At 42.8% G+C, this 13,618-nt stretch overlaps 1 long non-coding RNA gene across 1 annotated transcript in view; it reads left to right on the top strand.

Moving 5' to 3' along the window:
• The first annotated feature begins 972 nt into the window (after nt 1–972).
• LOC113616505 (uncharacterized) overlaps nt 973–13,618 on the top strand; it is a 175,505-nt gene continuing 162,859 nt past the window's right edge. Inside the window, exon 1 of the long non-coding RNA XR_003431312.1 lies at nt 973–3,099. This is a non-coding gene — a long non-coding RNA (uncharacterized LOC113616505). The remainder of the gene's footprint in view (nt 3,100–13,618) is intronic.

Consider the following 13,618-nt stretch of genomic DNA (forward strand, 5'->3'; position numbering starts at 1 on the left):
TTCAGTATTATGAGCAGATTCCTAATGCCCAAAGGGGATTATGTTCTGTCTTTTATTGCCTGTGGGAGGGGTGTTGCTAAGAAACAGAATTCCTGATACATTCTGAGGAAGGCAGCCTGTCATTTTAGTGATGCACTGAGAATAAAACACACTGAGGGCAATGTATTTTCAAAATCTAAAGCTGTAACTACCCAAAGAAGACTGTTTATCTCTGGTTGATTAGATGTAACTCATCTGCTTGTGTGAGGCTTAGAAAACAAACCTTAAAAGCCTGTATATTGATGCTCTAAAAGTATGTATGGCCTGCCAAATCATTCTTTTACGAGTGTTTGAAGGACAAAAGGAAATGACCTACAGAGTTTGAAGGCTGGAAGGAAGCAAGCGCGCACTGAGGACTTCCATACAAGCACTGGGCTGGGCTCTGTCACGGTCACACCTTGCTGATGATCCATGATGACCTGTCAAGCAGGAGGCATAATTTCCACTTTACAGATACGGGAATAAGTTCATCCGAAACTCGACCAGTTGAGTGTCAGTACTCATAACTTCAGACCTACGTTTTCTCACTCCAAGTGCAGAATTCTTGCCACTATACTTACCAGCTACTGGCTTCCAGTTTTAGAGACTAAAGTAGGGTCAGGGTTAGACTACAACTGCAAAGGAGATTGGGGAAATTCTATGATTCAAGACACAGGCCTAGATACTCTGGAAGGCCTAGATTTCTGGTTCCCTTTGGCTGCTGAAGAACAGGTGCTTCCTCATCATTTTTCATCCTCTGAGTTACTGTACCCTCAAGTGAAAATGAATGCTTGCCAGAGATCTTTAAGGTACACAGACCAGGGAAGTACTGACAGCCTTTCAGAGACAGTGTGATCTGGTACAATGTAGGGATCTCTAGGGGCCCTTCCAATTCTGTTTCTCTTATACCACCACATTTTCAGACATTTTTTCTCACCTTTTCGGCATTCAGTGCACTCAGGCATTCTCAGCTTTTCGTAAGTGTTCTCTGTTATGATAACTGGGATCCTAAATAGCTCATGGGAATGATCATTATATTCAGAAGCAGGAGAATTCATTCATCCAACAGGCATTGATGGAGAGCATACTGTGTGGTAGGCAGTGTCATAGGAGCTGGGAATCAGCAGTAAAGACAAAGTTCCTGTTCTCACGGAGCTTATCTTCCAGTGGAAGAGAGACGTATATAAAATAATTTCAGATATTAATATGTGCTTTGCAGGAAAAAAATAAGGGCAATGTAGAGGGATGAAGAGTGAGTAGGAATGAGACTGCGGCGGTGGTTTAGAAAGGAAAGTCACTGCAGGCCCCTACGAGGGTCTGCCGTTTGCACTGAGTCCTGAGGGCTAGGAAGGAGGGAGCTGTACCACCACCAGGAGACAGGGTGTTCACGACAGAGATGATAGCAGTTGTGAGATCCTGAGATGGGCTCTAGCTTGATTATTTAAGGACTGGCAGAGCCATAGCACCTGAGTGGGAGAGGCTGACAGGTGCATTATATCAGGTCTGGGTGGTCGTGTGGAGGAGTTTGGGTCTTCTTTTGGGTGTGATGGGAAGCCATTAGAGAGTTCTGACCTCAGATTGGCATGCTATATGTTATTGAAAGATAGCTGTAGCTGCTGTCTGGACAGTCAGCTGTTTGAGTGGAAGCTGGGAAACCTTTCAGAGGCTCTTGCTATAGTCCCGATGAAAGACGGTGGTGGCGGGGGCTAGAGTGCTAATGATGGAACTAGAAGTGGAAGGATACAGGCTCATGCTTAGAGGTGGTACTTAAAGGTTTGCTGATGGACTGAATGATGAGTATGAGGGGAAGAAGGAGTCAGGGCCTCTATAACCAGATGCTTGGCAACTTGTCACTTTCTTAACAGTTATCAAACAGAACTCCCAGTCATTTCTTCCACTCCCTGAAACACAGCAGCAGTGACTGACAGTATACATTGCACTTGTGAGTGATGACAGGATTTTTCAATTTGAAACCTTAAAAGTTTTTTTAAATTATTCGTTTTAATTTTTCTCAAAAAGGGAAGAGAAAATATTCCCTTCGCTGTCAGAATCTTAAGAAAGACACACACGCACAAATCCAGACACACACAAACACACACACACACCACCACCACCCCAAATGATATTTGAATTCTCCTACTTTTGAAAACAATACATGGGCTTTTGAAAATAGCTGTCAGAATCTTTAAAAGGAAAAAACCCAAAGGCATAAATAAATGAACTCTACAAATGACTTTGGTTCACATAGAACATAAAAATAAAATCCACAATGAAAAAGCCAGTTTTAAAGATGTTGGCTTGTTTAGAGACTCATGGGAGGAAATGTTAAGGCAGTTTAACCATCGATGATTGGAGTACGTTTTTTCCCGCCCAGGATAACAATGGAGCAAAAGTGCAAAAACAGTGTAACAATATTCAGTTTATGGGTGGCCAAGGAGTGCAGGGAATTAATACATCTGAGTCATAAAACAGAAAAAGTGAAGCACAAAGTGGTATATGTACTGTGAGAAGTGGATTAAAAGAATTTGTTAGCTCGTGGGAAAAGTGAGACAGTACCTTCAGTGGAACATAGGATATTCCCTCCGGTGCAACTTCAAGACAATCACCAGGCAAAGTAGCTGTCCTTGATTGCTAAGCCAATGCATGGAGAAGGAGACTTCTCCTGATATATTAGTATTAAATAATGTATTAAGTCAGTCACTGTCATCAAATTAATACTGGGAAGTACATGACCAAGATGAAAACACCTTCCATCAGTAAGTCACTTGGTAATCTAGGATGGACCTTTATCCATCCCTCCCCCATCCAAACCCCACCCCCAGCCCCCAGCATCATCCATTCTTATACAATTTTTGAAGTCCCATAAAAGTCAATTTATGTTGCCTTTTCTGTCTTCAGAAGGGTTCACAATTCATTAAAATGCCACTCTTTCCTTTGTGTCTTGCTCTCAGGACAAATGGTAGAAGTCCAGATTGAACACAAGGCACAGATCAAGCCAGGATGATCAGGCTTACACAGTCTGACCTGACAGAGGCCTGAGCAGGGATTGGCCCAGCACCCAACACATGGAGAATGATGAGGGTGAGTTTGGGAAGATGGGAGAAAAAGAGGGTGTTTCGTTTTCTTCTTTTTCTCTACTATTTTTTTTTTTTTTTAAGCACCTTCAACATGGTGTCATTCTGCACAATAAATCTGTTGCTTCCTTGGTTGAAATGAACAACCTACAGTTTAACAAAGATATTCACAGAGAAACAGAAGGATAATAAAGCCACGGAAGAGAAAGGCAACTTAATTTATAAATGACATGAAAGACAGGAGAAGTAGGATGATCATTAACTTACGTAACCAAGTTCATGTAGAAGAGGTGTTGTGGCTGGGGTAGGGCAGTGTGCGCTTTAATTTGCCATAGGTAAGGTATCAGTAAAGAAGGAGCAATGCACCAGATGGAAAAAAAAAAAAAGGTCAAATGCCGTCACAGAGACTGCATTTCTTCCAGCATTGAGTTGTGGTTGGAGGAGGGTCTTCTGGAGATAAACTAGTCAACTTACTTGCTTTTCAGTCCATCCCCTTAAATAATATTTGTTATTACCCTAAATTAAGAGAGGGATCCCAACTCCTCAGGCCTTGTGTTTCATGAAGGGTCTTCTGCTCGCAAGGCCTTCTCTCTGTCCCTTACTCCCAAGGAGAAGTAGTATCTGTTTGTAGAGGTTGTGGCTCAGCCTGGGGGGGTTTCTCTCCCTGGCCAGCCTGCCCTTAAGACAGTGCCTTCTCCTTTCACTCCTGCCGCCACCCAGGTTTTGGGTCAGGCCCAGAACCTACCTTCTACGTGCACTTTTGGAGACCTTTGTTTCTTTGTCCTTGCTGTCGGGGTTCAATCGGTTATGGTGCTGATTGGGTAAGTTTGGGGTAGTCTAGAGGCCCAGTCTCTTCTGCAGGTGGGTCCTAAGATCCAGACCCAGGAAGCAAGTGGTACAAATTCTATCCAGAGGTCAACCTGATTCAAGGCAAGCCCAAGTGCCGTGGAGAAATCATAGCAGTGTTAGGGAGTGGAAGGTCGGGGAGAAAAAGAGATAGACAGGGTAGTTAGGGAAGACCCCTCCGAGGAGGTGAGGTTTAAGCTGACATATGAATAATGGGAAGGAGAAAGCCATTGTGAAGATTTGGGGACAGAGTTTTGGGGGCAGAGGGCACAGCAAATGTAAAGTCCTTGATGGGGAATTAACTTGGGTGTTTCAGGAATAGCAGAAAGGCCAGCGTGGGAGAGTGGTAGGACGTAAGGTCAGAGAGAGGGGCAAAGGAATGTGTAGTGCCTTTGAGGCCCTGATTAGCGGTTTGGATTTTATTCTGAGCAAGTTGGAAACCACGGGAGGATATTGAGTACAGAAGGGATGTTGTTAGGTTCATGTTTTGAAAATGGCACTGACAGCTTTTGAGGAATTGGGGGTTTCTGCTTTTTCTTTTTCTTGTCCCCCCTCCTCCCCCCACCTCCCTCCTCCAGCAAAGAAGAGGAACCCGTAAGTTTTAGGGATGTTTGTGCATACTGACTCTCATCGTATGTAACCTGGTTTGAAGAGAAGTGTTTCCGTTGTAGGTGTGTCTTGCTGTAAATATTTGTTCATATTTTTGTGAATTCAATACTACGTACCACTGTATTATAGTAACTTTTATAAAGCAAACCATAAAAAAAAAAAAGAGATGGAGGGGAGCTAGGATGGAGGCAGAGAAGGTGGTGAAGATGATGAGAAGTGGACAGATTTGGGATATTTTTTTTGGATATAACTGATAAATCTTCCTAAAGTTTTGAATATTGAATACAAAGAAATAAGAGAATCAAGGATGCCTCCTCAGTACTGAGCTTGAGTAACTGGGTGTATGGTGGTGCCGTTAATTAAGATGGGTGAGTGGAGGTAGAGAGTGAGAGTAGAGGGCAGAGCTCTGTTTGGGATATGTTACGTTTGAGATCTTTTGGGGCATCCAAGTAGAAATGTGAAGTGTAGTCCAATCTGCAACTCTGGGGAGCGGTTGGGGCTGGCATATAAAGCCATCAGTGTAGAGATGATGATATTTAAAGTCATGGGTCTGGCTGATCTCACCTATGGGGAGATTTAAATAGGGAAGATTATTGAGAACTGAATGTTGGAATGCTTCCAGTATTTAGATTGGAAAGTGGAAGCTGAGTCAGCAAAGGAGACAGAAAAAAGTTGTATTAGTTAGGGTTCTCCAGAGAAACAGAAGCAATAGGATGTGAATATGTAGAGAAAGAAATTAATTGTAAGGAATTGGCTCATACAAGTGTAAAGGTTAGCAAGTCCAAATTTGCAGTATGGGCCAGCTGATTCAAGACTGGGGAGAGCTGACAGTGCAGATGAAGTCCAAAGGTAGTCTGCTGGAGAATTCTCTTTCACTTGAAAGAGGGTCAATCTTTTTGTTCTATTCAGTCCTTCAGCTGATTGGATGAGGCCCACCCACATTAGGGAGAGCAATCTGCTTTACTGATTAAAATGTTAATCTAGTCTAATGTTAATCTAGTCTAATGTTGTCTATTGATTTAAATGTTAATTTCACCCCCAAAACACCCTCATAGAAATACACAGACCAAATGTCTAGGCATCCTGTGGCCTAGTCAAGTTGATACGTGAAATTAACCATGACAGTGCTGGTTGGCTTCTTGGCTCTTAATACTTAACACTTTCTCTCATGCATATGCATATGAGCTGAACAGAAGTGGCAAAGAAAAATGGCACATTTGAGTCCACTTTTCAGCAAGAAGCATAGGACCCTGGAAGAGACCTTAAAGGCTGGCTAAGACAACTTTCCATCCAATGTAGATTTTTCTGTCTCTGCTAAAACATTTCCAGTGCTAGGGTGCTCACTACTTTCTAAGATAAAAAGTTCTGTTAATGTGACTCTCTATTTCTTAAAAAAAAAGTTATCCTTATATTGAGCAAAAATCTTCCTCATGAAGCCTGACTAGCTCTCAGCTTCCCTAGCAAGTAGTAAGAATGCCACACCACCTCTGCCAAGGACTGTGTCAATTCTGGAGCTTTGCAGAGTTTGGAGAGCTTTATCAGTCCTGGAACACAAAGCTTTTTCTCCCCAGGGCACAGACATGCCACCCAGGTAGTTGGGTGAGGATGGATTCAAGTACTGTTTATCTGAAACCACTCACCAGGCACTCAAGCCTTACTGCTAAATCTGCCAGGCTGCTTCAGAATGGTGAACTTGCTCCCAGACACTTCTCTGACCCCACAAGCTGTCTTCTATCAAAGCCTGAAGGCTGTCAGCCCTGTCTGTCTGTATGGGTCTGAGCCAACTATGGACATGCTTCTTTTTTTTTTCCTCGGCCTGTGTTTAGGTCAGTAGAGGTAAATAGATATGAAGAAGGAGGGGTGTGGTCCAACTCCAAATACCTGTGCAAATGTTAGCTCCATTCTGACTGGAGATCCTTTAGTTGGGAAGACCAGACATTGGTTCTGATTTTGTTCCTTGGTGACACATTCCCTTTTTAAAGCCAGTAAACTCGGATTTGCCCTAATACTAACTCCATCTTTATAAAAATGTAAGCTGTAACCTAGGCAGCGATGAACAAGACTATTTCCTTGTAAACGAAGCCCCTGAATGTAAACCACATTCCAGAGGCTGCTGCAGACCCAGCGTTTCCAGTGCCAGTAGAGAAACAGGCCTCAGAACTGTGTAGACACCACTCTGCTAAGAATCTTTGATTGGAAGATTGACCACAAGCCTAGGAGAGAATAGTCATGTAATCCAAAGAACGAGGATTAGTACAGGGTTTGGTCCACCCCCTTTATTTATTTATTTTAAAAAATTTATTTATTTCCTTTATTTTTTTTTGGCTGCGTCGATCTTAGTTGCGGCATGTGGGGTCTTCGTTGAGGCATGCGGGATCTTTTGTTGCAGCATGGGCTCTTCGTTGTGGCATGCGGGCTTCTCTCTAGTTGTGGCGTGCAGGTTTTCTCTCTCTAGTTGTGGCACGCGGGCTCCAGGGTGTGTGGGCTCTGTAGTTTGTGGCACGTGGGCTCTCTCGTTGAGGCGCGCCAGCTCAGTAGTTGCGGCACTCAGGCTTTGTTGCCCCGCAGCATGTGGGATCTTAGTTCCCCAATCAGGGATCGGACCCGCATCCCCTGCATTGGAAGGTGGATTCTTTACCACTGGACCACCAGGAAAGTCCCTTGGTCGTGCCTCTTTAAAGTCTTGCTTTCTACTTTAATAAATGAAAGCACTTAGTAGAAAAACTAGTTCTGTAGGGCTCTGACATTCAGAGCACCGCTAGGCAATCTTTTTAGCCTGCTGTTTGCAAACACTAGGACAGAACGCAAAGATGGAATGTTTGTGTCCCCCCTACATTCATGTATGTTGAAACCTAATCCCCAGTGTGATGGTATGAGGAGGCGAGGCCTTTGGGAAGCAGTTAGGTCATAAGTCAGAGCCCTCATGAATGGGGTTGGTGCCCTTATAAAAGAGACCTCAGAGAGCTCCCTCATCACTTCCACTGTGGAGGACATAGTGAGAACATGAGAACAGTCTTTGTACCAGGAAGCAGGCCCTCACTAGACACTGAATCTGCCAGTGCCTTGATCTTGGGCTTCCAGCCTCTAGAACTGTGAGAAATAATTTCTGTTGTTTAGAAGCACTCAGGTCTGTGGTATTTTGTTCTAGCAGCCTAAAGAGACTGAGACATATAACATCTTTTGTCTTTTGTTTCTTTGGAAAATTCAGTGGCCATGACTTTTTTGATGTGTTTTTAATCCTGAAGAGGTCTTGTTGCACAAATATGCACCAATGATACTTCTGGTTATTGGGTTTTATTAAGGAATTTCGGACACCACTGAACTGAGGTCTGGCAAATAGGAACTACTCTGGATGTGAGTCCTTGTTTCCTTCCCTACAATGCAATGTTTATCCTTCAAATCCTCCCCAACCCCACTTCTCCTCACAGGATAACAACTTTGCGCATCCAAGAATTACATGTGTACATCAGCATTCACACCTCTTTCCTCAAAAAATGAACAGTTTCTCTTAACATAAACATTTCTAAGACGACTTATGCCTTTTGTAGTATTTGTAATGACATCATTGGTTATTAAATTTTGTTGATTCAATTGTGAACTTGAGAAAAGGATACCTCAAACATCTTTTTAGGCTCATATGTCTTAAATACAGTCCTGTGCTTAATGAACTATAAATATTTAATGAAACGGTAAAAATAATAAATGCGTTATTAAGAGATTCCTGTGTACTAATATCTTTGGGGAGTAAATTGCTCTTTTTAAAAAAGGATGATATATACATAGTATATACAGTCGGCCTTCTGTGTCCACAGGTTCACATCCACAGAGTCAACCAGCTGCAAATAGAAAGTATTCAGAAAAAAATTCCAGAAAGTTCCAAAAAGCAGCACTTTGTACATAGTTGCCAGGGTGTTGTGCCCTGGCAACTATGTACATAGCATTTACATTGTATTACTTATTATAAGTAATCTAGAGATGATTTAAAGTATACACAGGCGGATGTGCATAGGTTATATGCAAATACTATGCCATTTAACACAGTGTAAGGGACTTTATCTGTGGATTTTGGTATCCAAGGGGGTTCTGGAACCAATTCCCCAAAGATACTGAGGGACAGCTGTACATATTTTTGAAATTTTGAAAAGAATGACTGTCGTTACAATTCGGCTGTCCAGAAGCAACAGTTACTGAAATTTTAGTGTGTTTACTTTGGTCTCTGGTTAGTGGAACTATCACATCAAACAACTTCCATTGTAAGTCAAACTTTCCTTGTATAATTGTGCTGTTTCCAGCTTTTCTCTCACAGTAGTGATCTATTAATAGGTATAAAGGAGCTCATGTGATTTCTGTGGTTTATTTTATTTAGAGAGAATCCTCCGTATTCAGGGGCAAGTTGCTTAATTGACATGGCTGTTCAGATCTGAGAGGTGTGTGCATTGCTTAGAAGAAGCAACTCCCAACCCCTCCCTATTGAACTGCAGAGTTTCAAGATATGTCTACAAGTACAAAAAATGACTTGAGGTGATTATTCAAATTTTAAGGTTGTTTATTTTTTGGGGGGGCGAGTGTTGTTAGTTTGTTTCTTACCGTGTACCTTAATGATTAGGCAAAGTTGTTTTGAGATCTGAGTTATCTGGGTAGTCATTCCAGTTCTTCAGTTTTCTACTATGTGGCTTTCACTAACAAGTTGAAATGTTTCTGTGGTGTCAACCCTCTAGGCAACCTTTGGAGATGCTACTTTTCTTCTAAAAAATGTGGTTATGACACAGATCCTGAGGCCGGAGCTTCCTTGTCCTCTGGAATGTCTGAATGGGTGTGTAGATAAAGGTAAAGAGCTTTGGGCCTCAGGATTCTCATGGAAGATGCTATAAACTGGTTTACTCAGCACCCATTCCAGCACCCTTCTCTCCTGACTTCCTGTTCAAAGGGGTGGAGAGCTGAAGATTCCTTTCTCCACCTCCCTTGCCCTGAGGGCTCTGCATGTGACGTTGCATCAGCTAAATCCATGGATCTGTGTGAGACTAGAAGCATGTGCAAACAGCAAGGCAGTGGCTAGGACTGGGAGTGGGATGGGACACAGTTCTTTTGATAGGCATTGCACTAGAGGCATCTATTCTTCGGGGGCAGCTGAGGCAGATTTTTGGCATTCAGCCCCTGCTGATGTCGATGCAGTGCAATAGACAGTAGGGGGTGTCAGGTCTGCCAACACAGTCACATGGTATGGGGTGGCTTTTTTCTAGTGCTTAGTTCTCTGGTCCTCCCAGATTCCATAAACTGCTAGGATCTTTTCTGTAATCCCTTTGCATACCCTAAATGGAAAGGACTCTCTTGACCTTAAATAAGAACCAGGTTGTAGAATGAGATCTCTGGGCTACTGCCGTAGTAGTTCTCCACTGTTTGAATTTTCTTGGATAGAAAAAATTTCCAAAACATATTTTGGAATTCCATTAGTGTTGCCAACTTTTCTTTTTCCAAGAGAGGGGATTAACAATACAAAACCCATTTGCTATCACCATAATTTATCTGAAGAAATATTTTTGAAGACCAAAAAAGTAGGAAGACATAGATGCAGAAAAAAAGACAGTTTTTAAGTTGAAAAAATGTAGCTTTATGAAAAACCTCACAGAAACATCCTTATATTTTCTTTTATTGCCCTTGGTGAAATGTATTCTTAGAAAGTCATTGGGTAGGAGACCAGTGGTCTAGAAGCAGTCAGCACACTTCAACCCACCACTGACTGTTTTTGTGCATATAGTTTTTTTTGGAACCCAGCCAGGCTCATTCACAAGTGCTCATTCACTATGACTGCTTTCATGGACAGCAGCAGACTTGAGTAGTCGTGGCTGTGACCATGAGGCCCACAAAGTCTGAAATATAACTATCTGGTCCTTTAACAAAAATTTGCCAACTCTGAGTGACCTACGAGACTCCATCTACCTGGAAGAGTCTAAGAACCTTGAGCGCTATCTTTCTGGACAAATCCGTTGTTTGTACTCCCGAGTCATTCCTTCAGCAAACATTGATCAAATCTCTGTATGTGCCAGACTGTCTTCTAGGTGCTGGGACACAGGGATGAATTACAAAGAGAAGTTCTCTAACCTCATGGAAAGCATGTTCTAAAAAGAGACAAACATTAAATAAGTTACATGAAAAAATGAACAAAGATTATTTCATTTAGTAATGAATATTTCCATGAAAACAAAACAGGTTCAGTGATGATGAAGACTGACCCAACGGGAGGATGCCTGTGTACTCAATTAGGGTGGGTACTAAGGGGTAGTTATCAGTTCTCATGTCTCTTTATGCTGAATGGGTTTGACCATAAAGGTACTAGTTGGAAATCATGTGTAAGCACTTCTGCCTGGGCCAATGCATAACTGTGAGTAGGGCAGGAAAAGAAGATGCAGAAACACATAATCCAGAGAATGTAGTCACAGGTTACCAATAATGTAAAGTCCTCAACCTGGGGAAAATCGGTCAAATAACAGAGAGCTACAAAACTAGATCCTAGCTCTAGGTTTTAGACTTTTTTTTCCTATATCAGGACACAGAAACAAGTTTCAAGTCAAAATGCTTTACTCTGCACAGAACATTGTTACACAGTTTTGGGATTTTTTTGGCGGTATGCGGGCCTCTCACTGTTGTGGCCTCTCCCGTTGTGGAGCACAGGCTCCGGACGCGCAGACTCAGTGGCCATGGCTCACGGGTCCAGCCGCTCCGCGGCATGTGGGATCTTCCCAGACCGGGGCATGAACCCGTGTCCCCTGCATCGGCAGGCGGACTCTCAACCACTGCGCCACCAGGGAAGCTCTGTTATATAGTTTTTGAATAGGGAGGGACACATACTTTTGGGTATTATTCTATGCGTTATGTGTTTTTGCAAAGCCACTGTGGTGAAGGTGGGGACATACTATGACCATGCTGGGAATCTCTTAAACAGGAAATTAAAGGTGATACTAAATTGGCAAACAGGAGTATTATAGAAACCTTGTTCTCAGGAGAACGATGGTTACATACTGTAAGCTATTTCATTTATTTTTCTTTTGTTTCTCATTATTTAATAATAAGGCATGTTCTTCTACCTAAATCAATGACACAGAATAAACCAGTGTAATTAGACTCAACTATCCCTGCCTGAATTTCTGGTCAGTCATGTTTTTTTTTTTTTTACAAATTTATTTATTTTATTTATTTATTTTTGGCTTCCTTGGGTCTTCGTTGCTGTTGCACGGGCTTTCTCTAGTTGTGGTGAGTGGGGGGCTACTCTTCATTGCGGTGCGAGGGCTTCTTATTGTGGTGGCTTCTTTTGTTGCAGAGCACAGTGTTCAGTAGTTGTGGCTCGCGGGCTCTAGAGCGCAGGCTCAGTAGTTACGGTGCACGGGCTTAGTTGCTCTGCGGCACGTGGGATCTTCCCGGACCAGGGCTCGAACCCGTGTCCCCTGCATTTACAGACAGATTCTTAACCACTGCGTCACTAGGGGAGCCCCGGTCAGTCAAGTTTTGAAAGCAAAATCAAAATAATCTCAGTCTGCTTTTCTAAACTTTAACGCTGGTATAATATCTTTTCAGGAGGGGGAACACATTTTCTTGCTTTTAGTTTCCTTTGATCAAATTCCTCAAATCATTACCAATGCTAAAATACAGGCAGTCTTGACTGGAACCCTGCCACAGGGCTTGGGAGTGGTGGTGAAAAGTGGACTTGAAGTGTCTGATCTTTTGCTTGTTTTGAAACAGTGAGCCCCATATTGTTAAAATGGCAGAGCTCTTACGGTCCCTGGTTGAGCATAGCTAATTCCCAATCCGTGGGAGCATGTTTGTATTACAATGATCCTAATTTACCCATAAATAAATTATTCTCCTCTGAAGCCCATAATAAATATAGTTTTAATTGCATGCCAACTGTTAGACCCTAAAATTAGACAGCTTCAGTCTTCCTTTGCCAATTGGAGGAGGTGTTCTGGAATATTGGAGTGGAGATTTTCTGTGGCTCCAGAGGCTCTTTGGGAGAGAGAAGAGGCAGAAATATTTCTGATGAACGTCTGAACAGATTTCAGTTGTACAAGCCTTATTTCTGGGTCAGACAGAAGCCATGTTCAAATGTTTTTCAACCATTTGAAGGGTGGTATCCCAGCCATGCCTTTTATCATCTCGCTTCTTTTGAGTCCCCGGGTCCATTTTCATAGATGCAGCCAAAGAGGATGAGTCAGAAACTGCTCTGCTGCCTGTGCCAGCCTTCAATCTGCCTTAATTAGCAGAAACAGTACCCACTTCGAAAAGATGTTTGTGCCCTTGTGACTAAGAGCCTTCAAATAGAGTCACTCTCTAAAGGAAATTGTAGGACAATCTTACAAATTAACTTGGGCACAAGGGAATACAGGCCATGTGTGAAATTAGGTTGGCCCCAATGGAAGTGAGGTTAGGAGCTGGGGGCAGATTTTGAGCTACCCTACCCTCGTCACACCTTTCCCAGCCCCCTCCCAGCAGAGCAGCTTGTGGGAGCTGAGTGACTTTCCGCAAGTGCTTAACCTCTTGACCCCCGTTTCCTCATTTGAAAAAACAGGGAGAATAACAGTACCTGCCTCACTGAGTGGTTGTAAGGACTGAATCAGATGATGTTTATAAAGTGCACCGCGCCCCCCCCCAGGAGTGTCAGTAAAAGTTACTAATTGCTGCTCCCCTTTCTTATGTAGTGAGTTATCTCCTAGCCCTGCTTTACCTTTGCTTCCCACTTTTCTCTATACCCACATTTTCCGTCTGTGGAATGTTGAAGGGCAGATGCACCAGGTAAGTTTCTTTTGAGAGAAGGGGACTGTGTACTAATACTGAACCCAAAACCCTGTAGTTCTTGTTTAACGTGACAGTTGATAGAAATCACAGTTAGAGCCAATCGAGGGTCCTGGGGCTGCCTCAGGATCCAGTTGCAATGATGGAAATCAGGGCATTCTTGTCTGTGAACCACTGTAGCATTCTAGAAGCATTCTTAACCTGCTTGACTTACTTTGGAGCAAGGCACCAAGTGTCCTTTTATTAGTCAGTTCACATTTTTAACAGATAAGAGCAAATCTTTTAAA

This window comes from Aethalodelphis obliquidens, unplaced genomic scaffold, assembly GCF_003676395.1.
Source record: "Aethalodelphis obliquidens isolate GAN/ISIS:26980383/991018 unplaced genomic scaffold, ASM367639v1 scaffold4, whole genome shotgun sequence".
NCBI classification, from domain to species: domain Eukaryota; kingdom Metazoa; phylum Chordata; class Mammalia; order Artiodactyla; family Delphinidae; genus Aethalodelphis; species Aethalodelphis obliquidens.